Source organism: Prunus avium, chromosome 4 (genome assembly GCF_965620075.1).
Source record: "Prunus avium chromosome 4, drPruAviu1.hap1.1, whole genome shotgun sequence".
Taxonomy (NCBI): domain Eukaryota; kingdom Viridiplantae; phylum Streptophyta; class Magnoliopsida; order Rosales; family Rosaceae; genus Prunus; species Prunus avium.
In genome coordinates, this window is record NC_142287.1 from 14,754,297 (window position 1) to 14,769,115 (window position 14,819).

Here is a 14,819-nt window from a genome sequence, read left to right on the forward strand (position 1 = left end):
CCAGTCTATGTCTGTTCCTATAAGATCAAAAGGAGAACCCCCAATTCCAGCAAATGAGCAGAACTACTTACCGAAAGACCAAGATAGAAGTCCAAATGCCCAAGTTACGAAGCTGGTGCGCTCAAATTTTCTAACAGCAAGGAATGCGACACAAGCTTTCAGCACCTCTCCTTTCCTGTTCCAGAGATGTATAAACCTACAATCACAGGAGCAGTGGATCACACAAAGGTTAGCCTTTTTCACTAGCACAAAGAGGCCTAACACAAAACAAAAAAAATAAAGAAAAGGAAAAGGAGCAATCCATACCAGTGATTCCTCCTCAAGGGTTCGGCACCCTTCCAGCAACTTGCGAAAAGTTGAAAGAAGAAAAGGGAGGACCCAAAAACTGACACAAACCCTTCCTTGCTAGCGATTACACCATGGGTACCCTTGTTGCGGTGATGCGTAGAGAATGGATGAGTCAAAGAAGTCGAGTGCTTGGCTGCCAAAACAAAGAAATAAAACCCATGGATATGAAGAACCCAACGAACCCCTCAGTTGATTCAAGAAATTTCAAGAGAAAAGGGCATACCTTGTTAATCTCCTCAAAGGATAGCTTCAGATGCACCAAGAAAGGGGAAATTGGGGATTTTTGGAAGAAAATCTGCACGAAGAGATCTCTTCCAGAAATGACAAGCGGGTTGCTTCGTACCGGGGAGGATAACAGAGTCAGGTTCGGCTCGAGCTCCCTTCCGACGGCTGAAGACGGGCATTTCTTCTCGATCTCACTCTCTCTCTCTCTATCTCTCGCTCTCAGCTCGTTGGAGGAAGAAAAAAGGAAAGAAGAGAAAAGTGATGGAGAGAGGAAAGGGAAAGAAAAAAAAATATATAATAGATGAAAAGAAGGAAGAAGAAAGAAGGAAGATGGTATCTGGGAAACCGTAAGTAACTGCTGGAGCTTATCATGACATGTGGCCATTGTGCACGCGGGAAGAGAAGGGTCTCCTTGCGATAATGAATATGATTTTTGGGTCGGGTTTAATTATTTGGCCCATTCCAGCACCTATTCATAGCCCTAATAATTAAGGGGGCTAATGTTGAGGCCCAAAAAATCCAGGGCTGGGCCCAAATAAAATTCGGCCCAATGCGACACCTAACTGAGAAGAAACCCAGTTTGGGCACGTGAAAGTTTGTCATACACGTTTGCGCGAGTAATGATCCATGCGCCATGCCAAATAAATGTGTAATCCATCACGCTAAGAGTTGAAATGAGCCTATAAAATGCACTGGCTCTATGAACCCATGCTAATTATCCTGTCAAGCGTCATAGCCCTTTGCAAAAGTGATAAGATTTGAGCACAAACACGCCAATCGACATGCAATGCCAAGCAAAAAACCATTATTTTGCGCCTAGCCATGCTACAAGCTTAAGTGGGCCCAAGCCACGCAAATGCCCGGGCGGAGCTTGTAGAGTGGGTTGTGGTATGGACGATTACGAGCATTCATGGGGCCTATTGATTGGGCCAAGAAGTGGAAGTTTTGAGCTACTTGGGAGCCCCAAAACTCAAGCCCATTTTTTGAGCCCAAATATGTGGGTAAGTACGAAGAGAGAGAAAAATGTAGCCTATTACCTTAGAAAATTGGCCCATCACCTTAGTAAAAAAAATAGTCCATCACTCTAGAAGGTTGGCCCATCCCTTTAGTAAACTAGCCCATTACCTTACGGAATGGCCCAAGTGACTTAGAAAATATTTGAAAGTCTCCAGCACATGGCTAGAGACTTTACCATGATAGAAAAACCAAGGGATACTTGCATGTGCAGGCTGCTGGGAGCCTCCAGCACATGGCCAAAAACAAACATAAGACAGACCATTCGAAAAACCATAGGATATTTGCGTGCGTAGGTTCCTAGGAGAAAAGCACCCTTTAGACCAACGCTGTTACCCATTTCTTTCTCCTACCAGCTCTTGCCATGAAATAAGGGAGGAAAGAAGGAGAGATGGTAGCCAAAGATAGGAGATTGCCACTGGAACAGTTGCGGGAAGGCTCTAGAGCTCCCAAAAATCTTGTCTCTATGTGTTTGGATTAGGGAGATTTCACAAAATAGGGATGAATCAAAGGGAGAGAAGAGGAATGGAGGAGGAGACTTGGTAGATTTGGGAAGAACCAGCTAGGGTTTCTTGGGAAGAAGGATGAGACTTGGTAGATTTGGTAAGCAACTGTTGGTTTTGTTGTTGAAAGAGAACAAGGTGTTTCCTAAGCCTCCACAACCTTTTCGAAGCACTCTTGGGGTCTGATTCTTGAACTTAGACTCAGACACAGGGGCAAGTCCACCCATTTGCTCTTTACAGCAGCTTAGGCCCATCTGTAGCTGCCGAAACGAAAAAGCCCCTACAGATGTTTCTAGTTTTCGTTGTGACATTTGTGAATTGGTGAAAAGCCATCGTACTTCCTTTTCACCAAGTATGCATAAAAGTTCCTTTCTATTTTTGCTGATTCTCTTTGATATTTGAGGCTCATCTAAGATTGCTACATTTGGGGGGTGCCCACTGGTTTGTTACTTTTGTTGATGATTACACCCTAATGACTTGGGTATGGCCTATGAAATCGAAAAGTGAAGTGAATTTGTTGTTTCAGAAATTTCATAAAATGCTTGCTATTTAGTTTAAGACTCAAATACAGGTGCTCCGCAGTGATAATGGTGGTGAATACGTGAACTCCGAATTGCGCAAATACTTGGATCACCATGACATCATTCATCAGACTACATTCCCATATACCTCGCAACAGAATGAAGTTGCCGAAAGGAAAAATTGACACCTCCTTGAAGTTTTCCATGCGTCTCTACTTGAAGCACATTTACCATTATCTTATTGGGGAGATGCTTTTTCCTCTGCAGCTTATTTGATCAACTGTATTCTGTCCCGAGCAGTTAACTTCCAGACACCATTCTAGACGTTGATGACTCTCACCACCGGCCGTCCCATTCCAAATCTTCCACCTTGCATGTTTTGGTATGTTGTTTTTGTCCACATTCACAAGCATCAATGAAGTAAGCTTGATCTTTGTGCCTCGAAGTATGCTTTTGTAGGTTATGCATCATATCAGAAAGGGTATTGTTCCTGTTTGTACCGTATCTGACCCTCCACTCGTACAACGACACGTGGATCTCATAAACTCGCCCAAGTACCCAAGGCCTCGGACAATCGGCATCGGCCACCGATGGCATTGTCTTAAAGCTGCGAACAGCCATTACGAGCCCAACTCGTCTACAATCGGCATCCCTTACCGATTGTAGAGAATCAACCTCGAAGTACCCGCCCAAAATATCTAAGGACTCGTGTCGACCTCAGAAGGCCCTCCCACGAGTCCCACATCGAAAATGAGCACTAAGAGCATACTAAATGCCCCCTATAAAAAGGCCCCTTCCACTACAATACAGGGGTAAGACTTTTCAGCTTGACTTTTATACTTCTATATGGTCAACAGCAAGAGCTCTTAAAACAACAAACTTACTTCGGCATCGGAGGGTCTTAGGCTGGTTCCACACCGGTTCCATAGACCTTACGAGTCTCGACTTCTTTCTATTCAGGATCAGCATCCAAGGACAGGAAGAATCGGCATCCAATATTCAATCGATCTCTCGATCGTCCATCCCATTTGTAAGTTGCACTCATCTCTATCTGTTCAGATTTAGCGCCAACAGTTCCTATCATCCACCTACTTAGAAAATGTATGTCACCATGGATGTTGTGTTTCATGAGAATGATATGTTCTTCTCATCAGAGACCTCACTTTAGGGGGAGCACTAGAAGGAAGTGCAGACTCTTAATTATAGCTTCGTGAATACAAAAGTAGTGAATGAATTGGATTTAAGTGGAATTAACTTGGAAATAAGTGGTGATTCTCATTCACATGAACTTGTAGATGTGAATGACTTAGATTTAAGTGGTGGTAATTTGGACATAAGTGGTGATCTGCATTCACAAGAAAATGAAGATGAGGTGGATAGTCCTGCAATGTCACTAATATGTTAATATTTATATAGCTTTTTGACAAATATTTCCCTTAGATTTTGTATAATTGGATTGGATTGGTTAATTGCACTAAATTTAATTGTTTTGATTTATAGGTGCTCAATTTTGGACATACATGGAAAATAAAGTAGAAGTGTAGCTTTGGGTGTCTAGAGCAATTGTGGTGGAAAAGTCTCAATGGGCCTAATCAAGTTTACTAAAGAAAATAGTGGGCTGAATTGAAGATGCACATGATGTGATACATGGGCTTGTGTTGGAGTGTACCTAGCGTGGAAAAGTTGAAGTGATATTAGGATAGTTTAGTTAATTATTCAACTTTTATTTGGCTCCCCTTTTCCAACTAGGACTTGAAGTCCAAGTGAAATAAGACCTTTTGATTGGCCGTTAGCTGACAAGGGTTGGGCCTTTATTGTGAGGTGAGCTTTTGGTTTGACCTTTGATGGCTGGGAGGTATAAAAGGATTATTATTCCATATTGTGGGGACAATTTTTACCGTGAAGAAGAGATCAAAGTTTTTGACAGAAGTTGCAGAAGGCTGAAGGCAAAGCAAGGAGAGAAAGGCTCGAGTCTAGGGTTTTTCTAAACTTATGCTATTTTTTATTGTGATTTCAATTATGACTATGAGGAACTAATTTTCTTAGCTAGGGTTACGATGTAGCCTAATCATGAATACTCAATTTCTTAGTCAATATTAATTTCAAGTTTTTCCCTTTTTATTGAGTATCTTTTGTTGTGCTTAATGTTTAATTTGGTTTGGATGCTTGATCACCATCTAAGTTGAATTAGTGTGATGCAAGTTAGAGTAGATGCCATACTTAACTTGAGTTTTGCTTCTTGCAATTGATACCATGAATGACTAATTGTAGGTGCCATGCAGTTAGGGTTTGTGTGATCGCTACATAATGTACATAGAGCTTAATGGTTCTTTATGTGTCGAATTCATCTAGATGCCATAGAGAATTGCATGTAAAGATACGTTGTACGTAACCAGATGCCATGGCCATTGAACAATATAGGGAAATTGATCATCAATAAGGGGAATTGCTTGGAATTGATATGCTAAGGGGTTGGGTAGGATTGCTTAAGGTGAAATCGGATGCTCTAGTGTCTCTCTCTTGGTAAATCCCTTGTGTTGTGCAACTTTGTCTTTAGTTTTAATTGCTTCCTTTAATTTTAGTTTTTCTCAATTACAAATTCAATTCAATTTCATCCATTAAAGTTTCTCAATTTAAAATTAATTTCAGTTTATTTGGTAGGAATATTAAGAATTAAATCAATCCTTGTGGGATGATATCTGTATTACTTAGCTATACTATCTTTTGATTTAAAATTTGATTAATTTGGTAAACCTAAATTTCGCAACAGTCACTGACTGCCACATAACCGCTGTCCTTCTTGCCGCTACCTCTGTCTGATTTTGATACCCATAACCATTCATCCTCAGTCACTAATGCCCACAACAACGAACCACCAAGAAGTTGCCTTCCGAACCGTATTAATAAAGGTATCCTGAAACCCACTTATGAGGCCGACCCAAAGTGCAATGTCAAATATCCTATGAATAATTATGTGTCTAGCCATTGGTTGTCTGGATCAAATAAGTAATTTGCATATCAACTATATATTGTATCTATTCTTAACAGTGTGCAGGAAGTTTTAGTTGACCCTTGTTGGTAGACAACGATGAACGAAGAGATGAAGTCCTTGAAGAAGAATGCTACCTGGGAGATAGTTGATTTGCCAACTGGCAAGAAACTTGTGGGATGTAGATGGGTTTATACAGTGAAGTAGAAGGCTGAAGGTACCGTTGATCGATTGAAGGCGAGGTTGGTAGCAAAATGGTACACTCAGACCTACGTAATTGATTACATGGAAACTTTCGCTCTAGTAGCTAAGATTAACACGGTTCGAGTATTGTTTTCCTTAGCTGAAAATTTGGAATGGCCCCTACAACAATTTGATGTGAAGAATGCGTTTTTGCATGGAGACCTAACAAAAGAAGTTTACATGGATCTTCCACCTGGGTGTAACGTTTGAGAAAAATACAGTAGAAAAGTATGAAGATTGAAGAAGTCCCTGTATGGTTTGAAGCAGTCCCCACGAGCATGCTTTGGTAAGTTTGCGAAATCTATGATGGAGTTTGGTTACAAGTAAAGTAATTCAGATCACACTTTGTTTCTTAAGCAGAAGCAGAGTAAGGTTACATCTCTAATTGTGTATGTTGATGATATGGTTGTGACAGGAAATGATCAAGAAGTACGAAAAACGTTACATGATTATTTGTCCAAGGAATTTGAGATGAAAGACCTTGGTTCTCTGAAATATTTTTTGGGAATCGAAGTGCGACAATCTAAATCAGGAATTTTCCTGTCACAAAGAAAGTAGACAACAGATTTGTTGCATGTTGGCTTGTTAGTCGATTGCTACACCAATGGAAGAAGGACTCAAACTTGAGATTGATCCGAACCAAGTATTGGTCGATAAAGGTCGATATCAGAGGCTTGTTGGGAGATTGATGTATCTGGCTCACACGAGGCCTGATCTTGCCTATGCCTTGAGTGTGGTTTGCCAGTCCATGCATGATCCTGGCAAACAACATATGAAGGCAGTTATGTGGATATTGCGATATTTGAAGGGGAGTCTAGGAAAATGATTTTTTTATATACAAAGAATGACCATCTCAAGTTGAAGGTTATATAGATGTAGATTAGGCAGGATCAATTGATGATAGACACTCTCGTCGGGATACTTTACTTTTGTGGGAGGTAACCATATTACATGGAGGGGTAATAAGCAAAATGTGGTTGCTCGGTCAAGTGCAGAAGTTGAATATAGAGGTATGGCGTTGGGAAGTTGTGAGATCCTATGTCTTAAACTGTTATTACAAGATTTGGGTTTTGCACCTAGTCAATTGATGAAGTTATTTTGTGATAATCAAGCTGCTTGCGATATTGCTCATAATCTGGTGCAACACAATAGGGCGAAACATGTTGAGGTTGATAGGTTCTTTATTAAGGAGAAGGTGGTGGATAAAATTGTTGAAGTGCCCGCAATTAGGAAGGAAGACCAATTGGCTGATATACTTATGAAGGTTGTATCGAGTCACATTTTTTCAAAGTTCTTAGACAAGTTAGGCATGAGTGATATCTATGCACCAACTTGAGGGGGAATGTTGACTTTTGTATTATCTTTTAGGTAATTCCTTGTAATATTATATTTCCTAATATGGGCCTGTAATTACTCCCTGTGATAGTGGGATTAGGATTTAGGACTGTAACCCTACGTGTATATATATCCCTCTTTGTGAGATGAATAACACACAAAAATATTAAACCAAATAGTATTCTTCTTCTAAGAACTTTGAAATGAAATTCATTTCAATAAGTTGGCCCATTATAATAATTTTACAGCCTCTCCCTTATGGACACATGGACAACATTACTTTTTACTTTTTAATTTTTTCATTACATTTAATTAGTGTAAACTAGTCGGTACTTTTTTGTTGGCCTCGCAAATCTCGCGGCCCGGTGTTCTAAGCTGAGGGAATCTGCGTCAACACGGGTCGTCCTTCTTTGGTATGATGTGTGGTTGTGCGCGGGCGTGCCAGCACGGTTTGCCGTGCGTTTGAGGGTGAGTTGATTGGGTGAATAGATAGGGGGTGTGCCTGTTTAAATCTAACTTCTAATCGAGCGGCTGTGGCTGAGAGAGGAACTGATCTCGGCCATCAAGTTCACGGCCTGAGCTACAAGGCCGTTAATGGTGATGTTGATGGTGGTTTTTGGGTGGTACTCCGGCGCGTCGTTGGGTGGCGACGGTCGTATGATATATGAGATGAACGAAAGAGTAATAAAGATGGTGCTCCGGCGCCTTGAAAATAAAGGGTTGTATGATATATCGATGAATAGATTTTTCTACAAACTGCCACTACTCCTAAGAAAGCAAGTAAAAGTATTGAAAATGCATTACAAGAAAATAAATGACAGGAAGTAAATGACAGAAAAATATAGTTTGCTCCGTGGGAGGCTTGTGTTTGGTGTTGAACCCTTCAAATGTAGTTGGAGCCTGGTATTTATAGGAAAGGTCTTGAGAAGACAAGGAGACTGAAAATCTACATGTAGAGGTTCTGATTAGAGCTAGTGGGTAGTCGAATCGATATTTGGGAATGTGAAGCATGGTGGTGTGACCCCCATAAACCCCGGCCGCCGCCCTGATGGTGGGCTTTGCGTCTCGGGCCTTGGAGGAGCATTTAATGCCCTGATATGAGGGTTAGTGACTTAATCTTACAAGTCATGAGATTTTCGCACCTAATGCCCTGGTCGTGTATCGGAGGAGCTTGTCCTCAGCTAGTTTTACCAAGGCTGTGATGACCTTGCCCTACAAACTTCCCTTTGTTTCCAAATGGGCACGAATAAAGACTTGTAACTTTCGGCCGAGGGTAGGTGCTAGGGCCGACGAGGGGTTCCCTCGGTCAGTTTCCTTGGCTGAGATTTATTAGGCACAAACATTTTTTTTTTTCCAAAGAAACTAGCCATTTCTGATTTATTTTATTGCTAAAAAAAAATCTAGTTAATATATATACTAGCCATTATTGATTTGTTTCACTTTTCAAAAAAACGGATAGCTAATTATACATTTGCTTATTCATATTCAAATTTGTTATGGAATAACCTAAAACTTATCGTAATTAACTTTATGATGTAGTACGAAAACACGGGTACTGATTGACAAACATCTAAACCCGAAAAGATGATCTGAAATCCATCAACGACTGGAATTCACCATAAAATAGAGAGAATCTCTAAACTTGATTAATAATATGAATAAATTGCCAAATACAAAGCCATGTGTTGGCTTAAATAGATAACAAAGAAACCCTTAAAACGTAGGAAATCTTAAGTTCTAGAATATTCCTAAAATTTAACTAATAAGAAAATAATTTAAATCTTAATTAAAATAATATTAGGAAAATAATATCCTGATTGATAACTTATTCTAGAAATATAAATATAATAGAGTTCTTCTCAAGAAATCAAGCAACTCAAAAATTCCAATGATACGCCTTCTTTTTTTTCCTAGCCCCATAATTAATGCTCAAGCATGATTTTCCATATTTGAAGCCCAATTTTTTGATTTCGAAATTTTCTCCCTTTTCAAATTTCCTTTATAGGAACAAATCCATGATTTGTCATACATCACTTTATTTATTTTATTTTATTCAATCATTTAAAAACATATTTTTATTTTTTAATTTTTAATATGTAAGCTCTTGAACTGCACCACTGTAAGTGAAACTGCAGTTCAGTTCAATAGCTGCCAAAAAAGTTCAAAACATTGAACTATTGAACCCAACTAAAATGAACTGTTGAGCAACCATTGCGGATGCACTTAGAAAATAGAAATTGTCCAATTGAGATTCTTGGTTGTTTTAAATATCGGAAGAAAGACCAAAATGAGAAATGTGGATGGAGCTAGAATTCAGTTTTCCAATTTCGAGGAACCATTTGTCACATGTACATCATACTATCGAATTCCAAAACTTTTTTTATTTTTAAATTGTAGTATTTCATAAAGAAAATTATTTAAAGATAGGTGTAACTATCAATTGGATAATATACAAACCCAAAAAAAAAAAAAAAAAATTTGGATACTATACTTGGTCTAAATAATAGAATCATGTTGTAGAAAATTATTTAAAGATACGTGTCAAACTGCTTTATGTGGTTTTCTACAACATCAATTGATTTTCTTATGCATATCATCAATTCTATTTGGTCATGTTACCAAGTTTCTAATCCTAATTCTTGTCTTAAGGGGCTTTGTTATTGTTTGTGCAAATAATCACACGGGAGAATATTCACAGATTGAGTCCTTTGCCCTTTGAACTTCCTTCTTTTTCTTCTTTCTCGCTCCCTATAAAACAAATCTAGGTCAACGGACCATACTCGGGGGGTGTTGGCCCAAGGCCCTTTGATGCCTAAGTCAGTTAAATGATCTTGAAAAAGATGCAGAGATAACAAAAATGATGGAGGTCTTTTCTCATGGGGAGAGCCGGGTGGTCGGAGCTGTGTGTGTGGTAGTGCATGGCCGTGAAGGAGAGAGAGGAGAGAGAGTGGCGTGAGAGAGAGAGAGAGAGAGAGAGAGAGAGAGAGAGAGAGAGAGAGAATTTTTCTAGGATTTTAGAATTGAATTTAGAATTACCTCAAGTGTATTATGTAGCCATCTATTTATAGACTCCTTGTAGGCTAGGGTTTGAAGAATAATCCATATTTGATTAGGATTATTCTTACCCAAAAATAGGAGATTGGAATTAATCAAGGAGATTTGGTGGAAATCTCATCCTTGATTTAGGGAGATATTCCCATCTTAAATAAAATATAATTTCCCTAATTAATTGAGCTCCTTTTGTGAGTTGGGCTCCTAATTGGAGTAGGCTTTTGATTCCTTGACCTAGGAGGCCCAACCATTATAAATCTCTTCACTCCTCTTCAAATTGCAAATTTGTCTTTCTATACTTTCTAGCTCAAGAGAGAGATCTTGGAGGAGTGTACTGCTTGTCGAGAAGAGGAGTTGCCGTGCGCACCAAGATAAGCTGAAAAATATTTTTTATTATTTAATTTTCTAGGCTTCTCTGCGAGGACCAGTTGGCTGGTTATTGCTGGGATAGTTGGCAACAGCTAGAGTGGCAGCTTGAAGTAGTAGTGACAACAGCTGTCGGCAGTTGTTGCAGTTGTAATTTTTTTTTTTCTGCCACTGTTGCTGCATCGTGGGCGAAGCCCAATGGCTGGCTATGTACTCAAGGTGCTGGCGTGGCCTAGCTATGCTGTAGCACGGGTTGGAGCTAATGCGGCTCCTTGGGGCTGGTTCGAGTGGCGTTCACGGCTTGGGCCGTGTTGGGGGTTTGGGCTGCGCGACTCCCTTTTTTTTTTTTTTTTTTTTTGTTGAGCTGGGCTGCTTCGTGGCCTACTAGAAGGTGGCGGCTTGGGCTGCAAGGCCTTTATATATATTTCTACCACAAGCTAAATACATTTTTTTTGACTTGTGAATTGACTAGCGATTTTTCTTCCTTTTTGCAGCTATTCAGCCATCATATCATCTGATGAGGGAAGCCGATCATCAGGTTCTCAAGTGCCCATGTACTTGTGGGGCGGTTCTTGAGTTCATAAGAGGAGGTTTGTGGCGAATTTGTATCGCGTCACAACTAAGCCCCTGTTTCAGAAGTGGCATGCCAGTTTTGCTTTTGCCATACTGGATAATGTGCATGTCAGGTTGACGGAGCCTTCAACGGATAGTGTGGCTCGTACATACCCGAACGATCTAGATGCGAGGATCATCAAGTTTCGACCGATCTACTTCTCTTTGGGCTTCTGATTCCCGATGTCGCTGTTCTTCAAGAGGGTGTTCCATGCCATGGGGTGTGCTCCTAATTAGTGTACTTCAAATTTCTACTGGGCGATCATCTGCTTTGACAACCTGAATCGCTTTGACCTTGCTGGAGATTTTCTACTTCTTCAAGGTGAACCACTACGAGAAGTATGCCCAACTTTGTGCGCTCAAGCATGATCATGTGTGTAGCACTGACGTGTTGGAGGTCAGCAGAAAGTGGGAAGGTGAGGTAGATGATGATTCACAAGTTCCCATCACCTACTGCCATGGTATGTCACGATATGTTGGTCTGCTTCAATGTCATTTGAATTCTTTAAGTTGTGGCTAACTGACTTCTGTCTTCTACTTGCAGAGTATGACATCCACAAAAAAACTCGTTCTTGATCTAGACATGGTGAAGATCTGTCAAGCCATGAACATCCTTGCGAAGTTTGGTGAATGACACTGGCTGTTGAGCGAATATTGAAGGAAAGCAGGTGGTCTACCCCTGGTTGGAGATATTGAGAGGTGGACGCTACATGGTCCTAATTCGGATGATCTACTTGACGAATGGGAGGAGCCCTCAAATGAACTCCCTAGAAAGATGAAGCTGCTCCCAAGCCTTCCAAAGATGAAGCCTCGACCTCACGAGCAAGAGATGTGTCTCCGTTAAGAAAGAAGCCAAGACTTCCTTCTGCTATGATCAAGTCTTCTTCAGAGGAGGTCTCGTCTGCTAAGAAGACTTAAGTGAGAGCTGCTCCTTCGTCGTCTGCCAAGGTCAAGCACTGATGAACAAAAGTGTTACCTTGCAAGTGTATGAATCGATATGATTGTATAGCAAGGAAATACGAGAGTTGTTCCCGAAGAGATTTGTAAAGTTTATCAATTAATTGCAAATATGAATACCTTAAGAAAACTAGAAAAAAAAAATGAAATATTAAAAGTTCCAAAGTAAAATCAAGAAAATAAATTTAACAAAGGTTGGAAATTGGTTTTGAAAATCAATGGATGAAAACAAGGAGTCCGACTTAACCATAACAATCCTTTCTTTATTATGATGATTCGTTCGGCCACGGTGTCACCACTCCTCAATCAAACCCAACTAATGACCCCCATAGCCAAATTTAATTGAGAACCCATTAAGTTTATGAAGAACAATCAAGAACTAAGAAGCGTCTTAGTTGGAACCCCGGCTTTAACAACAATTCATTAATTCATAGTGCATATAAGATTAGGGATGAACCCCTCACCCAATCTTATCTTAGACAATCAAAAATACCTATAACAGACAATTACAAGTATCAAGATCACAATTATAATAATGACTGAAATAATGAATATAAATTGATTAAAAATAAAGTATTAACTCAATAACATAGAATCGTCATGTTAGGTTACATTGGATCCCTAGCAAAGAATTTAGTTACCCATAGCCATCTTGAATACAAACAATAAACTTATAAACATAGAATACAAAGTTTGAATTAAGTTAGAAAAACCCTAAGATGAATCCACTATAGTTGCACTCCTCCTCCGGCAAATCTTGAAGGCTATGAACGGCTAAGAAAGTGAGTATGTGAATTGGGTGATTTGAGATATTGAAAAATATGCTAGGGTTTTCTCAAAAGCCTTGAAAAGATATATTTATAGGCTACCTAAAAAAGAGAAATAGGTTAGCCTGATATAGGAGAAAAAAATAAAAATAAAATCCAATTAGAATAGGGAGTTTGTCTTCCTAGTTGTGTTAGGCTTTGAGTTTTGTTGCACTTCTTTGACCAGACCAAATGCCAATTGATCTAGGCAATTATAGCTGATTTATTATTGACCTAACACAAGATTAGGTGCCTCCTAACTACACTAGGACGTCCAAAAGCCTGCTTACCAAGAATGGTAACTTGTGATGCAAAGTTGTCAAAACTCACGCAAAATTCCAACACTGATCCATTGGTACTAAACCTAATGTAACTTTCTCTAGAAAACTTGAAATCAAGAACCGTAAAATTCTCCAAACGCTAGACTTCCCGAGCTTTCCAAGCACATATAGCAAGTTATCTGGTTCTTCTTGAGAACATACAGTTAAATCCATAAAGTTGACCCATTTGCATAGGCAGTTTCTTGAGTTCCAAGTTGTTAATTCCAAAATTTTGAAACTTCGCTCTTTTTCACCATATTTTTCTCTTTTTTTAGCTCCAACTCAACTTTAGGGACGATTTCCTACAAAACTCACACTAAACACATCAAAAAAAAAAAAATTTCATAGAAGAAGCTACTGCAAATCATAGGAATAGGGTATAGAAAATAAGCACAAATATTAAGTTATCAAGCACACCATGGGCGCAGATAGCAAGAAGGTGCATGGCATGTAGAACATTCAGGATATTTTGCTCAAGTCTTCTATTAAAAAGCTCCAAACTTGTGATCTACCTTGCAAGGACGTTTGCCCCCAATATGGTTCATCTGCCGTGTTGAAGAAAAATGTGAATCTCCCAACATAATTTCACCATCACTAATTAAATAATGGGGTTTTATTATTTTAGGTTCGACCCATTTGAGACGCAAGTCTCTTAATTACAATCCCTTGCTTCAAGGGAAAACCCTTTGATTCCATCATAAAGAAACAGAACGTGTGTAAGTTTTGCAGCTGCCCCTAAGTCGAACCTCAGGGTGCCTACATATCCCTTACGAGAATCAAGCCACTCATAGTTCAAAGAATTGCAATGAATAAATGACTCATTGCAAATAATGGAATTTGAATGAATTTGATTGAAAAATCGTTTGAGTGAATTTAGCTGAATAAACCAGGGATTCGATCTTGATGTGTGTTTGGGGTGAATTTGGTTAAAAATGAACCAGGGATTCAATTTGGATTTGAGATTTGGGCGGTTGCATCTAGATTGAGTCTCTAGATTGCCTACGTACCCTTTCGAAGGGATCAAACCAACGTAGTTCTGAAATTTGGAAATTAACGGGTAAGTGTGGCCCACTAATTGAAAATTTGTGTCTTTTAGACAATTTGAAGATCTTCATAGGTAGATGACCCATGAGAAAAATTGGAAATTAATGGGTAAGTGTGGCCCACTAATTGAGAGTTTGTATTTCTTGAGAATTGAATTTGAAATTTGCATGGGTTGATGACTCATGGGAAAAAATCAGAAATTAATGGGTAAGTGTGGCCCAATAATTTAGAATTTGTGTCTTTGAGACGATTTGAAGATTTTCATAGGGAGATGACTCATGGGAAAAAATCAGAAATTAATGGATAATTTGGGCCTCTACAAATTTAATAGGTGTTTATTTAGTTCACCCATTAAATATTGGGGACTTTTGAGAATTAATGGGCAATTGTTTTGACAGCCCATTAATCTATTCGGGGCCTTTGATATTTTGACTGTCCCATGAGCAGAAATTGGTTCACAACTGTGGTCTTTGTGACAAAAGAGA

The 14,819-nt window shown here is 39.3% G+C and overlaps 1 long non-coding RNA gene across 1 annotated transcript; it reads left to right on the top strand.

The window, feature by feature from the left end:
• The first annotated feature begins 4,532 nt into the window (after window positions 1–4,532).
• Window positions 4,533–7,329, top strand: LOC148294869 (uncharacterized). The gene is made up of 3 exons (XR_015835387.1): window positions 4,533–5,857; window positions 5,944–6,129; window positions 6,259–7,329. It is a non-coding gene; the product is annotated as an uncharacterized LOC148294869 (long non-coding RNA).
• Window positions 7,330–14,819: the final 7,490 nt, after the last annotated feature.